At 44.9% G+C, this 24353-nt stretch overlaps 1 protein-coding gene across 1 annotated transcript in view; it reads left to right on the top strand.

Annotated features, from left to right (window-relative positions):
• Positions 1-11450: 11450 nt before the first annotated feature.
• HPDL (4-hydroxyphenylpyruvate dioxygenase like) overlaps positions 11451-24353 on the top strand; it is a 77805-nt gene continuing 64902 nt past the window's right edge. The window contains exon 1 of the mRNA XM_086952295.1: positions 11451-11543. The gene's annotated coding sequence lies outside the window, so the exon portion shown is untranslated. The remainder of the gene's footprint in view (positions 11544-24353) is intronic.

Below are 24353 nucleotides of genomic sequence, written 5' to 3'. Positions count from 1 at the left end.
AAATACTAAGATAGACTGCATCCCCTACTACCAAGTCACACATACTCTAAGGATAGACTGCTATATCTTCCCTCATTTACACCACACCAACAGACAGCTACACTGTTTTACTCTACTATAACAACACCAGGGAAAGACTACAGTCCCCTGTTGTCACCCCTTGCCACCCCTAAGATACAGGGTTAGACCCTCCTGCTCCCAAGGCAACTCCATTTTAGGGATAAGCAACCTTGCTGCATACCCATGAGGCATAGGTCAAACTTCTCTTAACCTACACTAATCACTTAAGTGATGCAAGGAGACACCCATGCACACTCCTCTAAATACCTACGCCTACGGGATACATGGCGGCCACCCCTCGGCCCACCTTTGGATACACCAGCAACAGGGAGTAGCATGCGCCTGCCCAGCCATATAACTCAGGGATGGATTACAAGCCCTGCTGTGCCAAACTTACATAGGTCAGAGATGTACAAAGTGAATATACTTTCCACATCCTCATTCTGGCTTGTAATGGGCCTCTCTCTTCAGACTCCTACCGGGCTTCTGAGTTAGTACTTGACACAGTGTGCTTGCTACTCAGATCTCTTATGGGCCCCTCCACCACACCCCGTCATAATTTCTCATATCCCTTCAATGCACCCACCCTGCTCTGGCTCCTTAAATGCATTATGGACCCTGCGCCACGCCCTCACCAGCACCAGAGCATCACTCAGCAGCACAAAAGCAACAACACTGCACCACTCAGCACTACCAAAGAACCACTAGGCAACACCACTGCAGCACTCAGCAACACCACAGCATTACTATAAAAAACACAGCATAAGTGAGCCCAACAACATAAACACTAAGCGACACACCAGCATCACTCTAACGCACGACAGCATCACTCATCGGAACACCATAATCACTAAACACAACACCAGCATCACTCAGGTCCACACCAGCATCACTGAGCGCCACTTCACCATTACTGACCACCACTGTACACCAACACAGCATCACTCAGCACAACCACAGCATCAGTCAGCGCCACACCAACATCACTATGCGCCATTCAAACATCACTCATAGCCAACACAGCACCACTTAGCACCACCACAACATCAGTCAGCAACACAAATTACCACTACACCTTTACTATGCAACACCACATTATCACTACACACCACCACATTATCACTCAACACACCCACAGCAACACTCAGCAACACTACACCATCACTCAGCAAAAAAAACAATATTTCTATAAAAAATTACATTGCAATAAGTAGAGGACATTACAAATAAAAAACAATCAGAAAAATAAAAGTATCTCCATTAAATAATATTACCAACAAGAAAACGAAAAGCTAAAGAAGGACCAAATAACCAGCGAAAAATAACTCCGAATGGGACAGAACTTACTACCTAATAAACAACTCAATGAATTTATGGAAAGAAGGACCAAATAACAAGCAAAGAATTAACACCGAATCAATAAGAACTTACTACCTAATAAACAACTCATGGAATTCTAAATATAAGTCCAATACTGTACATACGCAAAATAAAATACTCAACTTACCCAAAAAAAATGAAATAAAAAGACAACGGAAGTAAAACACTCATGTGATTAAAAATAGAAGACCAATACTGTACATACGCTAACTAAAATAATAACCCAAAAAGTGAAAAATACATAACGAACAATATAAGCGTGGCAATACATTAATACATTAAATGAATAATACATAACAGGTCATAAAAAAGGGAGATCCAATTTATAATCACAAAGTACATAAGCAAAAGCAAAAAATGTCTGAAATGTACACAATAACAGTCACATTAATTAAATACATTGCTATAAATTAAATAACAATACATTAAAACATTGCACATCCACAATTTATAAAGTACCATAACTATATACTAAGTACATACGCTAAACCAAAAAAAGTCGCGATACACAAAAGTCGAAAATTATTATTAAACAGTGATAAAAATGAACATCAATATCAAACAAAATACATTCACATAATAGAGTATATAGTATTACATTTTAAACTTACCTGTCAAATGACGCAGGAACAAGACCGGAAGAACAACACGGCTTTCCCACGCGAAGGTTGACGAAGATCTGGGAAATTCCCAGTTGACGGACGTCAAACGCAACGCTACGTCACAAAACGTAGCGCTGCGATTGGCTACAAATTGCGTCATAGCTAAAACAAATTGAAAGTTGACAGAACGCTAAACACAACAACGTAACTAACGTAAAGGAAAAAAATAGCGTCTGCCATTTAAAAAAAACAAAAAAACTTTATGAACAAAGTTAGAACACAATACATAAACACACATAACAAATACATACAAATAAGAAATACACACACACATGTTCAAATAAAAAACAAACATGCAACACACTCACACTACATCACATCTGAAGAAAAAAAAACATCACACACTAAGCATAACGCCACAACATACAATACACTAATAACACTCATCAACACTACAGCAGTAATACACACCATCACAGCAACACACCAGCTCAACTCAGCACCACCAAAGCAACACTCAGCACCACCACATCAACACTCAGCACCACCACAGGACCAATCACAACCAACAGAGCATTACTCAGCATCCACACAGCATAAGTCAACACAACAACAGTAACATTCAGCTCCACCACAGCAACACTCAGCAAAACACCTGCATCAATAAACACCACAACAGCATCACTGTACAACACCACAGCAACACTCAGCACCAGCCCTGCATCACTCAGCAACACACCAGCATTACTTAGCGCAACACCAGCAACACTCAGCACCACCACAACACCACTCAGCAAACCCACAGCATCACTCTGCACCACAAAAAACAACAGCACCAATAAAAAGAAATAAAGCAACACTATGCACCACCACAGCACCACTCAACACCACCACTGCATTACTCAGCACCACTGCAGCAAAAATCCACACAAAAAATGCACCACTCAGCTACACCATAGCATCCACTCAACACCACAGCAGCATCAATAAAGGACACCCCAGCATCACTCTACACCACAAGAGCACCACTCAGTAACAGCACAGCAGCAAAAAGCACTATAACAGCATCACTACACACAACCACAGCAACAATCAACAACTACTATACCACTTTAATACAAAAATCAAATAAAAAAATAATATTAAACTTTTATAACAAATTAGTAAACAACAGAAATAAAATTAAAATAACTACAATTTTTTTTTACAAACGTTTGATCTAGTACCATTAAAAATTACAACTAACATTAGGTCACTATTCATTATTTATACAATTTTAAAACATTGTGATTTGTCAGATCAATACATGTAAGACAGGGGAAAACTAAACATGTACCTTTACCAATGCTATAGATGTAACATTTGCTAAATTTATAACTATTGGCATTTCAAATAACAAACTTGATACTTTTATATTTTTCAAAACAAACAAAAATTAAAAAATATTTACATTTACCACACCAAAAGCTCAAACTTTTCTATTGCGAGACCTATTGCATTTCCAATGCTTGTTAATTAGTGTACCAGTTTTCAGTGGAATTCAGAAAACCCCCCCAACTCTCCCTTAGATTGTTCGGGCTATGCGCGCTCGGTGCAGTATGCCAATCATTTTACGCCACACCACTTTCAAATGTCACCAGCTGCCACTGTCCAAGCTTATTGAAAGCGCAGAGAATAGCCATTAAACAGACTGGCACAGACGGTGTTTGCCTATGTGAGGTTGGGGCCCTTATACTGTTATTGCCTGCACACTTTGGGTGTTGACAGCTGTTATAACCCTGTCCCCTTATTAGGTCTCGCTGGTGTTAGCAGCGCGAAGCGCTGCTCTAGCGAAAGACCTATTGTTGTGGGTTTGCCGGGAATGGGGCACAGGGGGTGGTTACGCGCTTCACCTTGGCGATTTCATCTCGAGGACGCGCTTTTGCAGTCGGGCATGCATCACGTGTGCAGACTCTCCAGGGCGCTGCAGATCTGTTTTTGCGATCGCGCCTAATGACTTCCGTGTCTCGTTTTTTTTAGGTCTCGCTGGTGCTAGCAGCGCGAAGCGCTGCTCCAGCGAAAGACCTATTGTTGTGGGTTTGCCGGGAATGGGGCACAGGGGGTGGTTACGCGCTTCACCTCAGCGATTTCATCTCGAGGACGCGCTTCTGCAGTCGGGCTTGCATCACGTGTGCAGACTCTCCAGGGCGCTGCAGATCTGTTTTTGCGATTGCGCCTAATGACTTCCGTGTCTCGTTTTTTTTTTTAGGCAAGTTGCACACGCTTTTTTTTTTTGCACGCAAGTGGCACGCGCTTGACTCTCCAGGGCGCTGCAGATCTGTTGTGATCGCGCCTAATGACTTCCGTGCCTCGCATTTCTTTTAGGCAAGTTGCACGCGCTTGACTCTCCAGGGCGCTGCAGATCTGTTGTTGTGATCGCGCCTAATGACTTCCGCGTCTCTAATTATTTTAGACAAGTGGCACGCGCTTCTGCTGGCCGTGTGCAGACTCTCCTGTGCGCTTCAGTTCAGATGTTGTTAACTAATGTGCTTGGTGATTTTTGTTTAACCACGGTGTTAAAAGTCGCAAAGGTACGTTAAAAGCCGCCTCACTGGGACTATGGTTGCTTTTAAATTCCAAAGCATTACCACGTCTCAAACTTCGTAACCCTTCTTGTCGCTGACACCATTACGGTTAAAAGAACGGCTTACAATATATCATTTCTACGATAGCTCTCATGTTATGGAATTAATTAAAATCAACAAGTTATATAAAAAGCCGCCTCACTGCCGCTTCTGCTGGCCCTGTGCACACTCTCCTGTGCACTTCCGTTCAGTTGTTGTGAACTAATGTGATTGGTGATTTTTATTTAACCACTGTGGGCTCTCATGTTATGGAATTAATTCAAATCAACAAGTTATGTAAAAAGCAAACTCACTGCCGCTTCTGCTGGCCCTGTGCACACTCTCCTGTGCGCTTCCGTTCAGCTGTTGTGAACTAATGTGATTGGTGCTTTTTATTAGGTCTCGCTGGTGTTAGCAGTGCATAGCACTGCTCCAGCGAAAGACCTATTGTTGTGGGTTTCCTTGGAATGGCTGAGAGGGGATGGTTACGCGCATAACCTCGGCGATTTCATCTCGAGGACGCGCTTCAGCTGGCGGGCTCGCATCACGTGTTCAGACTCTCCTGGGTGCTGCAGCTCTGGTGTTGTGAACGTGCCGAACGTGCCTAATGACCGCACCTAATGACTTCCGTCTATCAGTCTAGCCGTCAATGTGCCCCGACACCCCCACTCACCGGGTCTCTCATACTCCTCTCGACCTGTCCCGCGGTAGTGGCGCTGCACGGGATTCGTAGGCGGCTAGCTCCCTTCCCTTCACAGGAGCGCGGGGTAGGCTCCCATCCGCTTCCTGTCTGTGCTGGTGTCCCTGCCCTCAAGCAGGCACTCCCTGGCAGTCCAGCCTGGCTTCCTGTGTCTCGCCCATGCAGAGGAACCGGAAACACTCAATCCAAGAAAGGTACGTTGCTTGTTGTGGTTGGCATTTGCTTGCAGCGTTTCTCAGTAGTGTCTACCAACTTTGTTTGATGCGCTCAAAGCTTTCAATTAGCTAGATAAGAATATTTACATTTTAAAGAGCTGCGAATGTTGCTGTATACAAGGAGGCGTGATAGGCCAAGAATCACACAAGCTGATGAAGTGGGGAGCCGGGATCCCAACCTAGGTTTCTTCTTCTTCGAGAGACACACTTTCTGCTCTGCCCCAGCTGACCTCAGTCTGAAGTTCCAACGCTCACTCTGACCTGAATGTCAAATTTATTTACTCTTATAGCCTTAGACAAACGTTACCATTTATGGACTGTTTTAGGAGGAAAAAAGATTGCCTCAGCTGTGCGCGATCCTATCTTCCTTGGATCCACCTGTTGGGCAGACTTCACTGCAGGCTCTCTGAGCTGGATGCACCCTGTTTAGTGGCCTCTTTATGCCGGGTGAGACCACCGCCTTTATCCTCTGGGACTCTCTCCCAGCCTCTCATGGCCCTTCCTGTGAGATTCAAGCAGACCTCTGATCTGAGGTATTGAGCCCCCTCACACCCCATTGGGCCCCTGCATGTGGGCGCAAAGCCTTGAAGCACCGTCTCTGGGGCTTTGCCTGTGTGGTGCTCAGTCCGATGCCCGCAGCCCTCATTCTAGGCCCTGCCTGTACAGTGCAGCTCGCCAAGATCCCCTCCAGGCTCTTTGCCTGAGGGGAGCCAAACCACTGTCCCTCCATCGAAGACCCCCATGGGGTGCGCATCCACCCATTCCTATTTGTACTGCAGAGTGCAGAGCCACTGCCCCTTCCTCTTGGCCTGGCCTGTGGGGCTTATAGCGCGATGTCTCTGCCTGTAGAGGGCACCTGTGCATGAACCCCCCTCACTGGGCCCCGTCAGTGGAATGCAGGGGTAATGTCCTTCCATCGATGCCCCCCATGGGGTGCGCATCCCCCCAACCCTTTCCCATTTGTACTGCAGAGCCAGAGTGCAGAACAACTGGCCCTTCCTCGTGGCCTGGCCTGTGGGGCTTATAGCGAGATTTCTCTGCCTGTAGAAGGCAGGTCTCCATTAACCCCCTTCCTGCTCCCAAACCTGCGGAATGCAAGGGGCAATGTCCCTCGGTCCGTACCAGTTCCCGCTCCCTCACACCCTGACACTTTCAGCTTCTGCTCTGCCTTTCCCCTCCGGGTTGAGGGTCCTGCGGGTGGGTGCGCTGCTCGATGGGACTTGGGAGCCCCCTCCCCGCATATGCTCCCAAGTACTGAGTGCTTTAACGCCAATTAGGGGCGGCTGCCACACAGCCCCATTGAGCGCCGCCGGCCCCTGAATGCATCTGCCTAGAAATGAACACGAGGCGGGGAGTGGGTGAATGGTCAGGAGAGGGGGCTCTCCCGGAGGAAGGGGTGGGGAGCTATGATTTTATGGAGCGCTCAGAAGCAGCGCCTTTCAGATTTATGTGCACTTCGACAACCGCAAGATCTGAGGAATCCCTTTGAGGGGGCTTCAGAGAGACTTTTGCAACCTTCTCAAAGTGGGCTGGGGCTGATCTCTGGAGGGGCTTGGCATCAATAGTAATGTTTCCAAATTACCATCATGACTCTGGGCAATAGCTTGCTTAATCTTCCCGACGGCCCCCAGCGCCTAGAGACCCTTACAGGTGATTGTGCCGCTTTACAAATGTGGATTATCATGTCATATGCTGGGATTCCCATATAACTAATTACTAATCAAAGGCCGACTTAATATCCCACCCGCATTCTGTTTGCCCCGCACAGCTGGTCAGGGGGCGTCTTCCGCAGAGGGTTCTGGGCTGCTGCTGCCCTCACACTGCACTACAGCTAGTGCATACTGGCCGGGGTCTGCAGGAAACGCACAGCTGATACAGCGCCTCTCAAGAGACAACCGCGTGGGAGCTATGCAAATGTTTATAAGTGTGAATGCGGTGGCACTGGTGCCTCTCTGGTGCCTATTAGACTCGCAAGTCCTTGGGGAAAAAAACAATTTTGTGTTTGTAATCATTTTGGTGCATTTAAGACAGAGCTGCACGAAACCTCATCTTAAAAGGATGCCCTGCCACGGTCTAAGGTAGCTCTGTGCCACCATGGCTCACTGCTTTTCTCTGCCCGGCCACAGGCTCTGGTGACTTGAGAAATCCGTGGCTCACAGGGCTCGGGTGGCTTCCTGACACTGTGGAACTGTTCCTTCTATGTTGTCTCAGGGATACCCGTCTCTGTCGGAATCTGGCCTTCCCCTGGCACGGCTAGCATTGGGGTGCTGTGGCTCACAGTACTCTGCGCCGCCACAGTCGGGGACTCACTAGAGTCAAATCTGTAGTTGCACAGTTCATTAAAACAAGCATTTGCAATGCAATAGGTCTTGAATTTGCGAGAGTTTGAGCTATTGGCATTGTAAATGGCAAGGCCTTTTATTAAAAGCGTTTGAAAACCTGCCAGCTGTGCGTAAACAAGCACTTTGTAATTGTAGTCCTTGCTTATGAGAAGCAAAGCTGGCAGTCTCTTTTACTGACAGCCTTGCTTCTCGTAAGCAAGGACTATACGTACAAAGTGCATGTTTATGCATGGCTTATAGGTTTTCAAAACAAAAGAATAAAAGGCATTGTCATTTACAATGCCAATAGCTCCAACTCTTGCAAATGCGAGACCTATTGCATTGCAAATGCTTGTTATATATCCGCTGTTAGACCGACCGGTCCCTTTCCCTCGTCGCAGCCGATGCTGTTTATTAAAGATCACATGAATAGAAACATGGCGGTGTAAGAGAGTTTCATTTATGGCCCTGGGCTGGAATCTTGCCGACATCGGTTTAATCCGTTAATTGATTCCCTGAAAAAAAGCTTTGCAGAGACCGAACTAAGAGAAATCTGCATTGATGTACTGGTAAGATGAATTTATTTTTTTTATTTTCTTTGCAGGTTGTGTTTATTTTATTTCCCAAATGTTTTGTATGCGTTTTGTTTTCGTTGCATGTAATTTGAAAATGTAGCTTTTCTGGGTGTCTTGTGTAGTTAATGCTGCTGTCTTGGGTTAAAAGTTGATGCCATAGGTTTTCAATACATTTTGTTACTGGGAAAGGAATATTTAACCGTCTCATAATCTTTTACGACACGGGGTTCTAGAGGCACTTTTTTATAGGAAATTGTCTGTCGATGTGATGTGTCGGAAATAGTGTAGACAACATGCTTTATGAGTTGTTGACAAGTTTGTATAGCGCTTTACTGTAGTGTAAGATTTCCGATGTTTCCCTCCCTGGCTTAGCCTGTGTCCTAATTTAACAAGTTTTGTGTTTAAAGGTAGATTCGTCCCATTCCTCTGTGGTTCGCGCAAAACTCCACAGACGCACAGTTACCCCCTAAAACCAAAACGGCACGTTGCAAAGAATAAGTGAATTTTGGCAGATGTATTAGAACCCACGCGCAGTAATATTTTATTTATCCTGCAGTTTTATACCAGCGAGGACTTTTGCAGCAAGTAAACACTATGCAAAACCGACACCAACTGGAAGTGTCATTGCACGTTTAGGTGGCACCTACAGTCGAGAAAGTGACAACGCATCAACAATCTTGTGAATATGTGTCCTTGAATGCACATATCAACTGACCTTATTTAAAAGGCAGTGTACCTAGCCTGTAAAATGTTTTCCAACTTTTTACACTGTCCATAATAAAACAGTGCGGTGGCTGAGTAAATTGTAAGCACCCCCATCCGTGTATTAATGGACCCACATGTGCTCGTGCAGTGTTCCTAGTCATGTGTGCGTCCAGCCATGTGCTCTGTTTCTGCGCTCATCGGGACAAAGGCTTGCGTTTCTCTCCTTGTTTACTTGGGTTTCTTGTAATATCACCCGCACCCTTGTTCCATTCAAGAACTCATGCATAATTTGTGCTTTTTCGTGGCACTTAACCCATTGAAATTCCATGTAATCCTCTTCATTAAGACATCATTCATTTTATACTTAATCTGGTTTCAAGTGCGGTCCTTCTATCACTGCTATGCTCTAAGGAGGCGCAGCTAATTTTGAGGATTTTTTTTACCATAATGCTCCCCACCCACGAGCAACCTCCCCCTGCGAACACTCCCAGCTAATCTTGACATGTCTTTCTGCCTTTTTAGGGACCCCCAACCCCAAAGGAGAGAAAAATATGTGCCTGCCAGTCACAAACCTTTCCATCACCCTCCTTAAATGAATAAGAAAACAGAAAAACTAAAGACCCAAATAAGCAACCTTTCTCTAGCTAGCTATTCCGACGCAACACCCATGTCTTTCCCCCTACTTGTCATTGTCTAGGAGGCTATTAGCTTTTGGAGGTTCCTGCCTAACATTCTTGATCAGTTCCAGCCTCATCCCCTCCCCTGAGGTTATGCATCTCATTCTGCCACCTGGCTCTCAGCTTGGCCGAGAATTTAAACTGGACCGAAACTCCTAGACCCTTTAGCTGCTCCATTTACTTACCCAGCTCACGCTGCTTCTGGGCAGTAATCCTTCCAACATCAGACCTGATCAGATACAGGAAATTCTCGCATAACAGGGAATTGGCCTTTTGGGTGCATGAAAGGACCTGCTGCTTTAATGCATAGGTCTGGAAATTCACCAAGATCTTTTTCGGTGTTTTTCAATTGGGATTCTGCCTAAACTGTATTCCCGTGTATCCTCTGGGTGTCGGTCACCAGATTAGGGTCTGGCCTATTATTGAAAAAACCCACCTTCAGGATTTTTATGATAAAAGCTTTTAAATCGGGCCCTTCCACCCCCTTCGAGACAGTCAGGATTCTTAAATTGTTCTTTCTAGAGTGTAATTCTAACCTCTCATCATCCTCTCTCAGCTGCTTGTTTTGCAAAGGCTTTGACCTCCTGTGCATTCTCAGAGACCTCCAAGCACATTTGAGCCATTCTCACTACTAAAGCATCAGTAGGCTGAGTCAGTTTGTACAGTTTATCTTCTAGTGCATGACCGACAACTTTTATCTCTTTGTGGTTCCGTTTCAAGATCTCAGATCTTTGCATGATATTTTCTTAAGTGATGCAAGAAAATATGCTACAGAGGAGCTATCAGTACTCTGAGACCTTGGACCCTGAATAGTTCCAGAGGTACACCCTGTGGCAACCAGTCTGGTGGGGCCAACATAAGACTGCTAATTACATCCCGCTCCAAGTGAAGGTGCAAGATTCAACAGCATTTTGTACCGGTTTTTTAATTCCACTGGTGCTAGAAGGGAAGGCCGAGGGGGTGAGCCCACCACCTCCTTGACGGCTCTCTCCCGGTTGATGCCCCTGATTAATCACATGCTCATCTGAGCTCACTTTCTGGGGTGGGGGTGATCCCTGGCCACCTTACTCTGCTCCTTCATGATTTTAAACAAGCATTTGCAATGAAATAGGTATCGCATTTATGCAAGTTTAAGTCCTAATAAGTGTTTAGCCTTGCAACAGTTGATGTTGTTGCACCAAGGATATTGTGCTGGATAACTAAACACTTATAAGGTCCCAAAGGCGAGACCTGTTGGCTGTGCCAATGCTTGTTTTCAAAAAGAAAAGGACTCATCAGGAAGGATTCCGAATGCGCCGCCTTGAGTCAGTTAATTGCAGTTTTTCTCACCATCTGTCTCTGAAACTACATTAGAACGTTCCCCACCTGCGCGACGGTTAAACAAACCTTGTGACTCACAAACACTAACGAAGTCAACCAGTTGCACAAGAGAAAAGAATGTCTCAATGTACAAGTAGCGTGAGGACATCTCCGCTCCGCCAGGAACACCCACTGCCGGCTGCACATTGTGTCTGTCTGACTGCCAAAGAATGTCGTAATCCCCAGCCCATTCGCTGAAGTATTGACAGTGAACTCTCAACAGGGCACTGGATGTCCCCCCTATAAACTAGACCGTTAGGCCACATCCTCTCCAGTGCCTTAGGAACTTCGGATTGTGAGGACTCTGCTTTTAGATAGAGTATCACCAGGAAGAGCGCTGCCAAAGGTAAGTAGCTGGTTTGTTCAGCTTTTGTTGCTGTTCATGAGTAGAACGTGATGGGCAATGGTAAAGGTCTGGAAAGTAGTCTGGGGCTCCTATTATGATGTTGATACCCATATTTCACAAGAACCCATGAATATTTTTTATAGCTGATGTGTCCCTGTGTGAAATAAGTGTTTGTACAACTGCATATTGCCCTTGGCGCTAATCTCTTGCCCCGGTGTTACCTCCCACCCTTATCCCCTCTCTCAAAGATCCACAGCTGTCCAAGGACAGTGCATCCTACAAACCCCTTCCTGGATGCCTCGAGTTCTGCAGTACCACAGTCTAGCCCGATACAGTGATAGCTGCAATGGACCTATTAGCCATTAACACCGAGATAGAGAAGCGCTGGTGTACTTGTTGCCAGTTTTAGTAGTTGTATAAAACAAACTCCAGCTCACAGCGCAATAAATTGCAGGCACTAACAAGCACTGCAGTTTGAACACCGACAGATCACATGAGCATCGTTATTAAGAGCTAAGTGGCGTGCGGGTCAGGTATTGTCTCCACTCACATTGTGTGAAACATTTATGCCCAGGTAGGGAAAGTAGAAAACCTCTTCAAGAGAAGTTTAATGTCAAATTGTTCTTATTTAAAATGATCAACGTTGGGTTTTTGATCATTAGCTCTGAACTCTGCTTCCCTCCTCATGCATTTCTCTGATTTGAGATTATGCACACGTTGTTTGCTCAGTGTTTGACAGTTTTGTTTAACTGCAAAGGAGCCTTAACTCAATCGTATGTAACGTGAGACTGTCCACGTAGCACTTTCATCATCTCATATTCTACTGCGCATTGCCCTGAGATGGCAGTAACAACTACCCCTAACCCGAATTCAGGATGGATCACAGTGCTTGCACTTTATGCAGCAGTGTAAAAAACAAAAAGTGTTATTCGTAACTGTTTGCATTTAGAAAAACATTTAGTGCTGTTTGTCAGCTTTGTTGGCTTTGTGGGTCACCACTGCACTGAACCAACTTAATTGTAAAGGCCTTCTGTTGTACGTCAGGGGAGATATGGACTTGTTTATAGGTGGTGTTGGATTTTAGGGATGAGCTGGATTGTGCAGATGTGTGTTTTGTAGGTGAGTGTTTCATATGAAATTAAATCCTTTGCTACCACTGCACATAATTCCAGTATACTCAACACCACAAATTTCATAGCACACCATGCGACATAATTCCACTACATAAATCCACTTCACACCACACAATGCCACGCCACGCATAACTCTTTCAATCCAAACCACATATTTCCACTACACACCACGTACATGCACTCCATAACACATAGGTTAAACATATTGACATTTACAATCAGGCCCGGTTCTAGCGGGTGGGCCAGGCCCACCAAAACATGACTTTTGGCCCTCCCAGTCGGCAGAAGAGGCCATGAGGACGGCCAAATATTGTGAAGCTTTTTCACCTTGTTTACATTAATTATCAATCTGGGTTAGCGTTGTCACCTTTCCAAAAGAAAATACCAGCTATTTGTTGTAGTTTTAAGAATGTGCACAGGCATGGACCCGATACTAAATATAACTATGAATAAAATTGTATGTATACATTTGTACCATGTCTTTTCAGTCAGTTTCTACTATATTTATTAGTCAGGAATCTTTGCAGCTCTAGAATCCATTTAAAAGTGTTTTCTATTTATATTTGCTGTTTGAATTAAGTACAGATAAGGGCTAAACATTCTTGCTTTAGGCAGTTTTACTAATGTTTGTACCAGCTGGGGCATTAACATACCAGTGGTGAGAGTAAAAAATCAGCTAGGTGGTAACCCTAGTCAGGTATAAATAAGGAACCTCTAGAACACATTTTGAAGTGCATTGTTTTTATAAATACTGTTCTAAGTAAGCACTGTAAAGGGAAAATGCTGCCTTTGGCTGATTTTTTACACTGGCTGAGACATTAAAATATTCATGTTGGAAGAAAACGGGAATGTGCAACCGTACCTCATGTTGGAGGCAAGCTGCAGTTAGGCGGTGTGTATGGGGCAGTGGGGACAGGGTGTTATCTGTCAATGATGCAGCAGGTGCAATGGCACCGGAGCCCAGAGTTGTGAGAGTCCTTTTGCACCTCAATTATCTAACATAACATGTGCATTTGTTAAAATTCTCGTTCACCCAAGGATATCTTGGCACTGAATAACAGATGTTTATTGTTACCCAACTCAATTGTACTCATTTTATTGACCTCAGAAGGATGAAAGGCTGAGTGGACCCACCAGGATTTGAACCTGTGACTATTAGGTCGAAAACAGGGCCCTACAGTGGACGCATTAGTCCACCAGACCCGGCTGTTTCTGTGTGTGGATTCGGAAGGTGTTTATGTATTTAAGTCTGTGTATGATGCACTAAGTCATATATTGTAGGATGTGGCATACATTATAATATTCCCATAGTGACAGTGCATGCCTCAATGCATAAGCAGCCATAAGGGAATCATAAATATCTGATTAATATCTAAGAATAAATGTGGAATTATCCTCTTCAGATGAACACAATGTTTCATGTAAAACCAAGAAAAACAATTAATGATCTCCTTTCATATGTCAGCACACTAATACAAGTGGTATCTAAAACAGTCATTTTTCAATGTTGTTTTATTGTTTTAGTCATGTTTTATTATGGCTTTTAATATAACTTCAGTGATGTCAATTAATGTGATGTTATAAGGGTTAAGGTCATGTGACATCACTTTGTTGAATGATTGAGGGTCAAAAGTCATATGATGTCACTACTTGTGATGTCATTAAGGTCAAGGATGTGTGATCTAATTTCAGCTACCCCAGGCATTTTGGTGAATCGATGTCCATGTGTAACTCTAGGGCTTCTAGTCTACCTTCAGAATTGTTATAAATTGGGCCTGCATTGGCCCACCCAAAAGCACCCTTGGCCCACTGTGGGAGGGCAGGTTTGATATACAAACGAGGAGGCTGTATGTATTTGCCAAGAGGTCTAGTTTTATTGTCAGAAGTAACAAGAGTGGGTGACACAACAGGTAAGTCTTTAGGTTTCTCCTCAGGTGTAATTCTGGTCGAGCTGGAAGGGGTAGTAGAGGGCGATGGTTCCGGCTCCTCTTCTTTGTGGTCAAAATCTTCACCCCGGAGGCTCATAAGAGAGGGAAAAGAAAGGAGCCATCAGCAATATGCTTTCCGGTTACTTCTGTGTTTGTAAACCCTTCACCACACCTCAAAGTGCACAAGAAGAATCGTCGTGATATAGTTATAGGGGAAATAGAATCTTATGCATTAGTGCCTAAGGAGTCTAGTCGTGTGTTCATTGGGGTAAAGGAAAAAAAAAACATTAACGTAAGCACTGCTGGTTTATGCAATATTCACTTAAGGAACCCGACGTTAAACTGAGTAATGGAGATGACTTAGGCAATTCTACCTCACAGTATCCGAGCCAAGTGCGAGGTTTTAAGCAGTAGGTAATATTGATACGAATACCAGGTAACAATACCCTCAATGATATTCACGCCGTCTTAAGAGTTCTTTCACCGGTATCTACAGGGTACGAGTCACACAACAATCCCTCTAAGTTGGTACCCGCCACTCTTCCCGGTTCGCTACCCTTGTTCCTCACACCACCCTCCTGTTCCCCGAAGAAGCTGGCACTCACCGGCTCCGCCGCATCTCTCCTGAGTTGCAGCCGCTCTCCAGCATCCTCCGGCGGACTCCACCAGTCTTCACACCACAGCTCTCCGGATTCCTGGTCGATGTCCTCCTTGGCGTTTTCCGTCCTGGGCTCTCCTTCGGTACTCTGCGGACACGGCTCGTGTTCCTCCGTCTTCCTTTCCAACGCCGTCCCTGTTCCTTTCGCGTCACCGTAATGACACGCCTCCTCCTCAAACTCGCCTCTTGTCATTGGTTTCTCCACTGCACTTCCTGGGTCGTACTCTCTCGCTTCCGGTTTATAGTTTGCCCCGCGCCGTGAAAAAATAGAACAGCGGAATGGATTTTGCCGTGTCACTGGATCCTGTCAGTCCTGGCTGTAGTGGGACACATAGTCGTCAAGAGGGTGTAAAATATTTTATAGTATAGTTAATAAAAACCGTTACAATATGAAATGCAATATTATTTAAATATATAGAAAGACACTTTCTTGTACAGGTGTTAAAACAACCATTAATTTAAATGGTAAAGAACACGGTGTTCTTGATGTCCTAATGATTCAAAGAGCTGGTTCAATATTAGGAAAATACGAATTAACATTTCAAGAGATTCAAGTTTGTATTAGCTCTTTGCAAAGCTTTTTTTTCAAAATTAATAACATATTTAATTGTTCGGCAAATGAATTGTAAATCCACTGAGTCCAACACTTGTAGAATCGCTGAGCGGCATGTGCGAATTCCTTTTTCATTTAATGTTGCCTTTACTAAGCTCCGGCGTTCACTATCCAAAGCTGAACAAATGCAGATCAAATGGATAATGTCTTGTACAGCAGCACCACATAAGTCACACTCCTTTGGGCCTGGTGTCCTCCAGCCGGGTTGGTCGGCATTTGTAGGCAATTTGCCCATACGTAGGTTTAGATATTTTTGTTTGAAATGTGATGGGAAGGCAAGCCCTAGATGGGCTGCAGGTGCCGGCTTTTTGTAGGATTGTATTATCATCCAAGCGTGTGAGCGATGTCTCAGAGTTGTTTTATCATCGATCAACGAATGCATGTTAGCTGCCTTTTTTACAGCCTGCTTGAATAAGGATACAGGTAGCTTCCTTTTCCACAATGACGCCAACTCAGTGATTTCAAGGGAGGAGTTTAGGTACTTTGCATACTGAGAATTGGGATTGCTTTGCATGGCTTCCCAAATGGCGAAGTTAATTTCTGTTTCGCAGTTCAACCAGATGCTATACCAAAATTTGACTGTCTCATTTTTTGTGCAATATTTGGGACTGCAAGCCAAATTCGAGCCGAACCTGTGCGGGTGAGGCGTCACATGGTAAGCTGAATACACGTTTATACACTCTTGTTTGAATTTTATCTAAGAGCGGCGCACTCCTTCCACAATGTACCACACTGCCATAAGCTATTGTTGGAATTAGCTTGGCTTTGATGACTGTTAGGAGAGGAGTGAAAAAAGGCCTTTTAACTGCTTGGATAAACTGCTGAATGCGTGTAGTAAGGCTGTTCCTTTCTTCTCGATGGCATCTAAATGCGTGGAAAAGGTGAACCGTCTGTCCAGAAGTATCCCCAGGTACTTGTAGCTTTCCACTACATCCAGATTCTTATTGTCGATTGTGAAGTTCAGCGGTTTTATACGGCGATGGGTTATTATCATGAGCTTTGTTTTCTTACTGTTTATTTCTAAAAGGTTCTGTTCGGTGTATTCTGCCAGTTCTTGCATGAGATGTTGCAGTCCTATTTTCGTCTGACTGAGGAGAACAACGTCATCAGCATAGGAAAGATGAGTGAGGGGCAATATTCCTAGCCGTGGAGGGTGTGCATTGATCCCGTCTAGCCTTGGTGACAGATCGGCCATGAATAAGTTAAACAGATGAGGGGGCGAGACGTAGCCTTGCTTTAATCCTTCACAAGTTCTAATCTTCTGCGTAACCCGATGGCCATTATCAATCTTTACCTGCATTCAGGTGTTGGTGTATAAGTCCATTATTTGATTTAAGATTGCATCTGGCAGGCCCTGCTGCTTTAGTTTGGCCCAAAGTAATTGTCAGCTAACACGGTCGAAGTCCGCCTTAAAGTTCACAAAGCATAAGTGTAATGCTTGATGATTTTGCAGGCTTTTTTCAGCTATAAGGCTTATTGCTATGGCGTTTTCCATGGTGCCTATGCCACGGCGAAACCCTGACTGATTTACGGGGATTTTGTTGTTGTCATCAGACCATTTTGTTAGGTCGGTTAATACCAGTGAGGCGTAATACTTAGCCTCAGCATCAATGAGCGCTATCAGGCGGTAATTTGCAGGATTTTTTCGATCACCGCCTTTATATATTGGGTTGATGTTCGCCCCTCTCCAGCTTTCTGGGATCCGACTGGTGATGTTTATCGTCCGGAACAGTTTGTTGAAGTTACTGGCCCAAAAGTGGGGATCTACCTTATAGATTGCCTGGGGGACGCCATTCGGTCCTGGGGCACTGTCTTGCCTGCTTTTCTTTATTATTTGTAGTATTTCTACTTCCTCATATGGTCGTGGTATGTGGTCTGGTCCTTTCTGTGTTTTATACGAGATGTTTATCCGATCGAAAACTGTGGTCAGCTGAGGCTCTGCGTTAGGTGTTTTAAATACTGTGATTACTGTTGATGGCGGAGGTGTTGGAATTTATTGAAAAGGTATCAATTAGATGCTGTACCCATGGCATTTCTGTGATGCAGGTCGTGCTTATAGTGTTTGCAGATCTATTCAATGAGTTTACTTGCAAGTTGCAACCAGAATGCTCTGGAGTCTGTTTTTTTTGCATTGTATAATACTTTTGTCCAGAAGTTGGTGACCTAATTTTTTTTTCTCATTCCAAATTTGTTTCTTGTATAGTTTCTTTGTGAAACATACATCCTGCCATACCTTGGATTTTGGGCTGTGACCGTGTGCTCTCCTCACTGACTGTCGCAGACGCCTTCTCAAAGAGCGTGTTATCTGGCTGAGATAGCGGTTATTCTTTTCGTTGTGCCTTGTTTTGACGTTGACTCCAGTCTTCGGTAATTTATTCACAAAGGCAGTCCATGATTCAACGGTCAATTCATTATCCGGGGTAAGCATTTGCATTAGGTTCTTTGCATCCAAAGCTATTTGCGGTAGTGTCACGCTCATCCACCTTAAAACGTTTCAAATGTATTGTTGACGTTTCCCCTGCTAGTATTGGGGCATTTAGATGTTTGGGAGGAGTTAGTTTGATTTCAATATGCTGAGCCGAGTGATCACTATCTGGAGAGCATATGATTTGAAACTTTTTGATTAATCCAAGGAGTGGGAAGGAGACTATGGTGTAATCCAGAATTGTGCTTGAACTAGGACCAATATAGGTACTATTGGCAGGTCTGTCCTGTTTTATTCCCCCGTTTAACACTCGCGTCCCTTGCTGCTCGAGCTCCCACATCAGTTGCCGGCCCACTTTGTCCGTTCTCTTTGCGTACGGGATCTCCTGTGTTTCGACGGCCCAGAGTTAGTTAGCAGTAATGATGTTATCTTCGTCTTCATGGGGATGTAGTAGGTTGGCATTAAAATCACCTGTAAGAATTATCTCCCAATTTGGCTCTTCAAGGCGGAAACCTGATATAACACTGCTAACTTTTTTGAAGAGCTCCTTTTACTTTGGTTTTTGGGTGGGCTTATATATTAATGAGGATGACAGTTCCGATGCCAACCTGTGATCCCATTACCAACTTGATTATTTGCATGTCTGCGGTGGATGCGGATAATTGGGAGGACTTAATGTTTGGTGCTGTGGAAATATAAACTGACAGACCCCCCTTTGCTCGCCCTTAGTGCTGAGTTCGTGAAAACCTATTCTACCTGGGACATCGACTGGAGCAGTTAGCCATGTTTCCTGTAGTGCGATGATTTCATAGGTGTCCCAGGAGTCCGTTTTTCTTTTGTCACTTATGATGTCTTTTGCTCCAGCAATATTCCAAGATAGAACTTTTACGGGGCTTTGATCCATTTTGCCACCCTGGGTATTATTTCAGAATTCTCTTATTCCACGATTTGATCTGAACTGATGTTCGGATTTCAAATTTTCCGTACCCCTGGCGCCTTGCAGTACCGAGTATGTGGATCGTTTTACCAGTGAACTGTTTTCTCTTGTGGTGTGTTTCATTAAAAGAGGGGACGGGTAACCTGGTGTTACCTCTGCTTTCAGAGTGATTCCCAAATCATGGAATTTAGTAGTTTCATGGAGTATCTCCTTGGCGGTTTCTGAGTTCCTCCAGGTTGTTAGGGTGCCTTCCTTTGCTGTATTGTTACTGAGGTTTACAAATTCTATTGATAATAGATCATAAGATGTTAAATGATTACGGCTCGGAATTGCGGATGTCAAATGTAGAATGTTTCCTTTGTTTAGGTACTCTTGTGGCCTTGTGTTTTGTAATTTGGAATGAAGAAAATCCTTCTTTTTGTGTTCGATTTTATATCTTGCTTTAGCTCGGGAATGGACAGTGCCTGATCGTTTGTCCAATGTCTCGTTATTTTGTCTTTTTCTTTATCCCTTGCGTCGTTGAGTGAATTTTTCGTGTTGTGCTTATTATCATCCCTCCCTGTGTGCTCAGGGGGCTCGTTTACTTTTGCGATTACTTTTGGGTTCTCTCTTTTTGGGCCATGCAACCCAAGGTTTAATGCATGTTCGTTGGTGGTTGTCGCATGGAGTAGATGTATCCTTGTTTCTATTTCCGGGCAACCAATTGGTTGTGGCCATCAAGATCCGTGATTATCTTAACTAATAGTTGGTCTTGCAGATTCTGGTCAATTTTCGCAGTGACTTGCCTATGGTTTTTAATGTCCCTTCTGTTAAGAGTTGCAATGGGGCTAAACGTTGTATGCAGGATGAGGGATACTTTTTATTTATGGTTGACGGCTTTGGCGAATGCCTCCCTTAGGTGTCCCTGCTTCCCCATCACACTTGTACTGTGCTCCTGGGCCCTTATGGTCTGTTCTTGATCCGGCTGAGAAGTCCGGACTGTTTGTATTCATTTGTTCCCATTATTTTTGGATTGGCCCTTTGGGCTCCCTACTATTCTGTTTGGTTGTGTAGGTTCGTAGTCGGCACTCTCAAGGCTCCAGTTTGCACTACTCTTTTCTATGGAGTGAGTCGCGAGTTCGTCATTATTACATTCCTCTATGGATATGTGTGTGTTTAATCTTGGTACGGGGCCAACCCAATAAAATGTGCTTCCATAGCGGTTGGCTGTTGTTCTTCCTCATTGGTGTATTGAATCTGGAGTTTTCCTGGATTCTTGGTTGTTGTACTTGACTGATGTTCTCCCTTTTCTGTTTGATTTCAAGTTTTGTTAGGGTTTTGGGGAGATTCAAGATTGGGTAATTGGCCAAGGCCTGCTTGTTAGCGGGTCTACTGTTTAATTGTTGGTTTCTGGTTTTTCTTGCACGTTTTTTCTGTTGTTTAGTTAAAACTTGTTGTTGATTGTTTGTGATTTTTATCTGCTCCTGTGTTGGTTGTTCTTTTACAGTCAACCGATGACTATAATTAATCTGGTCCGGGGGTTTTACCCATGGTGATGTTCGTTCTTCAGTTGGTTCTCCGGTTTTTATTTTTGATGTCTTTTTTTGCTCGGAGTTTGAGTCTATTATTTGTTGTGAGGTTTCTAAAGGAGTTTTTCACTCCTCATTTCTAGTTTGGCTGTATCTTCATTAGACGTGGCTTTATAATGATAATGGTCACGGGTGATGGTGTCTCTTTGATCAAATGTGCTGTTTGTGCCGTGATTTGCACGTTTGCATTCCTGTAAAATGTTTTTGAGTATTGTCGGTAGATCCCTTAATTTTTCAAGTATGGGGCTACATGTACAATATGAGGGCTGGGCCCAAAGATTATTCTGGTCCTGAAGAGTTGCAAATGTGTTTGCCATGGCATCAAGTTTTTTGTTTATGTCAGAAATATACTTGGCGATTATACTCATGACGTTTATTTGGATATAGTTTATCGGACTGCATATTCAGCGTTTTGATTGATGTTTCTTGTATTTTCCCCAGAGCACCATGTAGTTTAATTATGGATTATAAGGGGCCTATTACGATGTGGGGCGGATTGCCCCCGCCAGGCTGGCGGTAGCCACCGCCAGCCTGGCGGGGGCAATCCGCCCAACATCCACACTTGTTTTCACCCCCGCCACATTAGTATGGTGGGGGGGACCTCGGCGGACAGAAAGACCGTCCGCCGCTTTTCCACCCCGGTCGCCTTGCGGCCGGGGCGAAAAAGGAATAATATGGTGGCGGTGTCTATCAGACACCGCCAGCCATATTATGATGGTTGAATTTAGGTGCCTTTAAGGCATGCGGTCTTCACTCTGGGGGCCCCCTGCAGGTATAGGTGGGGGTTGCACACCGGGGTACCTGTGGTACCCCCCCCTTCATTTGCATTAACAAAGCGGCAGGCACCGCGCGGTGCCTGCCGCTTTGTTAATGCAAATGCTGAAATGTATTTTTAGCATTGTGGCGGGCGGTGCAGAGAGCACCGCCCGCCACAATGCTATAAATGCAGGATGTGCCCGCCACTATGGCGGGTTGTCCCGAATTCCGACAGCCGCCCGTCATCCTAATGACGCCCTAAGTTTTGCTTAGGACCATGCTTTTCTGCTTCTTGGCACTGGTTGACCTTGTGATTAGGTGTGTTAGCCCTGCGGTTTGAGTGTTCCACGACATTTTCACCTGCCTGGTCCACTCGGTGTTCGGCGGTTAATTTGGTCAGGAGACATGTTTTTCCAATAACTTTTGGGAGTATTAAGTCGGACAATTCCAACGCACTCGATATTTCTATTATTGTTGTGTCCTGTCGAGATACTTGATTTATTTTTTTGAATGGATCCGCGGGTGCGTATGCTTCCTGGTTCGACCCACTTGATATCTCGATTAGGTTTTCTTTTGCTGGTTCCAGAAGCAGTTGTTTACTTGTGTGACAGCCAACTAGGGTTTTTTCTTGAACATCATTGGATGTAATTACGAACTTGTTAAATGGTTTTGTTTGCTTGAGGTCAATTTCTCTTATGTTCTTGATTTGTTTGTCATTGGTATTGGCTGAAATTGTGCTTTGGACTTGTAAGATTTCCTTGTTAAGGAAGGGGGTTTGTGACTCCAACCAGGAGTTGCACACCTTATCTTTTTTATTGGGATCTAATTTTGCTTGATTTAGTCGTGACTCTTGTCTGGGTGTCGAGTGATTATTTGGTTGTTCTTTATACGCTACATCTAAATTGCTGGTATTAATGCATCCCTGGTCATTGCCTGTGCCTGGAGGGCTACCAGCCCCTAGTTGGTCCAGATTTGTGTCGCTTATTGATAGTGCTGGAGATGTGGTTATCCTTATTGCTCTGATTTGACTTGTGTTTATTATACCACTTTCTAGTGGATTTTCAGTAGTACTGTCAGTGATCCTATCAGTAGGACCTAGCGGTGTTTTATACTTTAGTTGATCTTGCTCCTGGTCATTACCTCCAATTTCCATGTGCACTTGGGCTTGTGTTTGGATCGTGTACTTATTGTTCCCCTGGCTTATTGGCCTGTGAGCCTCTTGGGCTGTTGGCATACACCTGCCTAGTTCTTCTATTCTAATGCCATTTGCTGTGCTAATATTTGGATGGGGTGAGGGGGTTGATGCAACTACCGACTGCGTGTTTACTTTACTCGGTGTCAGTGGTTTTTGGAGTCCATTTGGAGTTGCTGGCATTGTGTTAATTGCTGCAACAGGGTCTTTCAGAAATGAGAATTTGCCAGTGGGATTCATGGAGCCAAATACCGAGTAGATTGGTGGTATTAGTGAGGTTGTGGGAGAGTTAACTGTATTGTTCTCAGAGTTATTGATTGCTAATTTGATTTTAGATTTCCGTTTCGTAGGCTGTGGTGGATTCCTTCGTGTCCTCCCCGACCTCATTGTTCCACGGAGAACTGACGTCACGCGCCTCTTACTGCCTTTGAAGCCGATTGGGCTGAAGTGAGGTTGTCCGGACAGGATTTCTTTTCGTTTTTTTTCTGCAGGGCCAGCCTGCCTCTGCCCTGGGGAGGGCATCTCCTGATTTATACGATGTTGGATAGTCCGATTGACAAGATCAAAATCAGCTTCACTTATTGTTTGACTTGGGTGGATCAAATGGTTGGATTGTTGATTTGTCACTTGATTAGGTGGTTTATTTTTTTGCTGCTCTCCTACTCCTCCGCCTCTTTGCTGCTCTTTGAGATGCTCCACACCACTACAAGCGTGGGGAGGCGCATGGGGTGTGTGTCCTACTGTCCTACTATTGCACAGGACAGGCAGGGGATGACGTTGTACGAGGTCTTGTGTGGGAAGGAGAGAGTGCTGGGCAAAACTGCCTCTTCGTCCTGTGCACACTAGAGAATAACGGGGATGGCGAAAGAAAAGTAGCAAGGTGGGTCTGGGCTGGGCTGGACTGTGGCAGCGGACTAGCCCGACTCAGTACGAGCTCCCACCGCTCTCACCACCCGCCGCCTCTGCCTCCGCCCCCCCTTGCCGCTCCTCACCGCCTTACTCGGCTGCGCGTGCTGTTTACCGCCGCTGTCACTGGGTGTTGTCGAGAGCTGCCGGCAGGCGCCGAGTGAATCTCCGGGTCTCCGGGTCAGGCTCAAGCTCAACCCTGCTCTGTTCAGCCCGGCTTGGCTCCGGCTCAGGCTCAGGCACCTCGGGCTCCCGGCTCCTCTCTCTCGCTCCGCGCCACTCGCCACTTGCGGTTAGAGTTTACCACTGCTGCTCAACAGCGCCACCTGCACTTCCTATCCGTCGTCAAGAGGGGAATCCGCCCATGTTGTAACACCAGTAAGTCCTTCCTCACACCCACCCAGATTAAAATTCTCGGAACCGGGCCTGTTTACAACGCCAATAGCTCTAAATCTAACAAATGCAAGACGTATTGCATTTCCAATGCTTGTTCTTTATGAAAGGGGAGGGGTCCACATGGCTCTCCTCCCCGAGCCTTGTCAGGCCCTGGGGAATCCAAACCCCAGGGCCATTTCTTTAAATAAAAGGAACGGGGTTGTGCAGCCCCCACTCCCAAGCCTTATTAAGCCTTAGGGACCCAGGGCCGTCATTTTATTAAAGGGGAGGGTGGCCTTGCAGTCCCCTCCCGGAGACG

The sequence above is a fragment of the Lissotriton vulgaris genome, chromosome 1_1, assembly GCF_964263255.1.
Source record: "Lissotriton vulgaris chromosome 1_1, aLisVul1.2, whole genome shotgun sequence".
Classification (NCBI taxonomy): domain Eukaryota; kingdom Metazoa; phylum Chordata; class Amphibia; order Caudata; family Salamandridae; genus Lissotriton; species Lissotriton vulgaris.
Note: the sequence above shows the minus strand (reverse complement) of the source record. Positions and strands in the feature narration are given on the sequence as shown.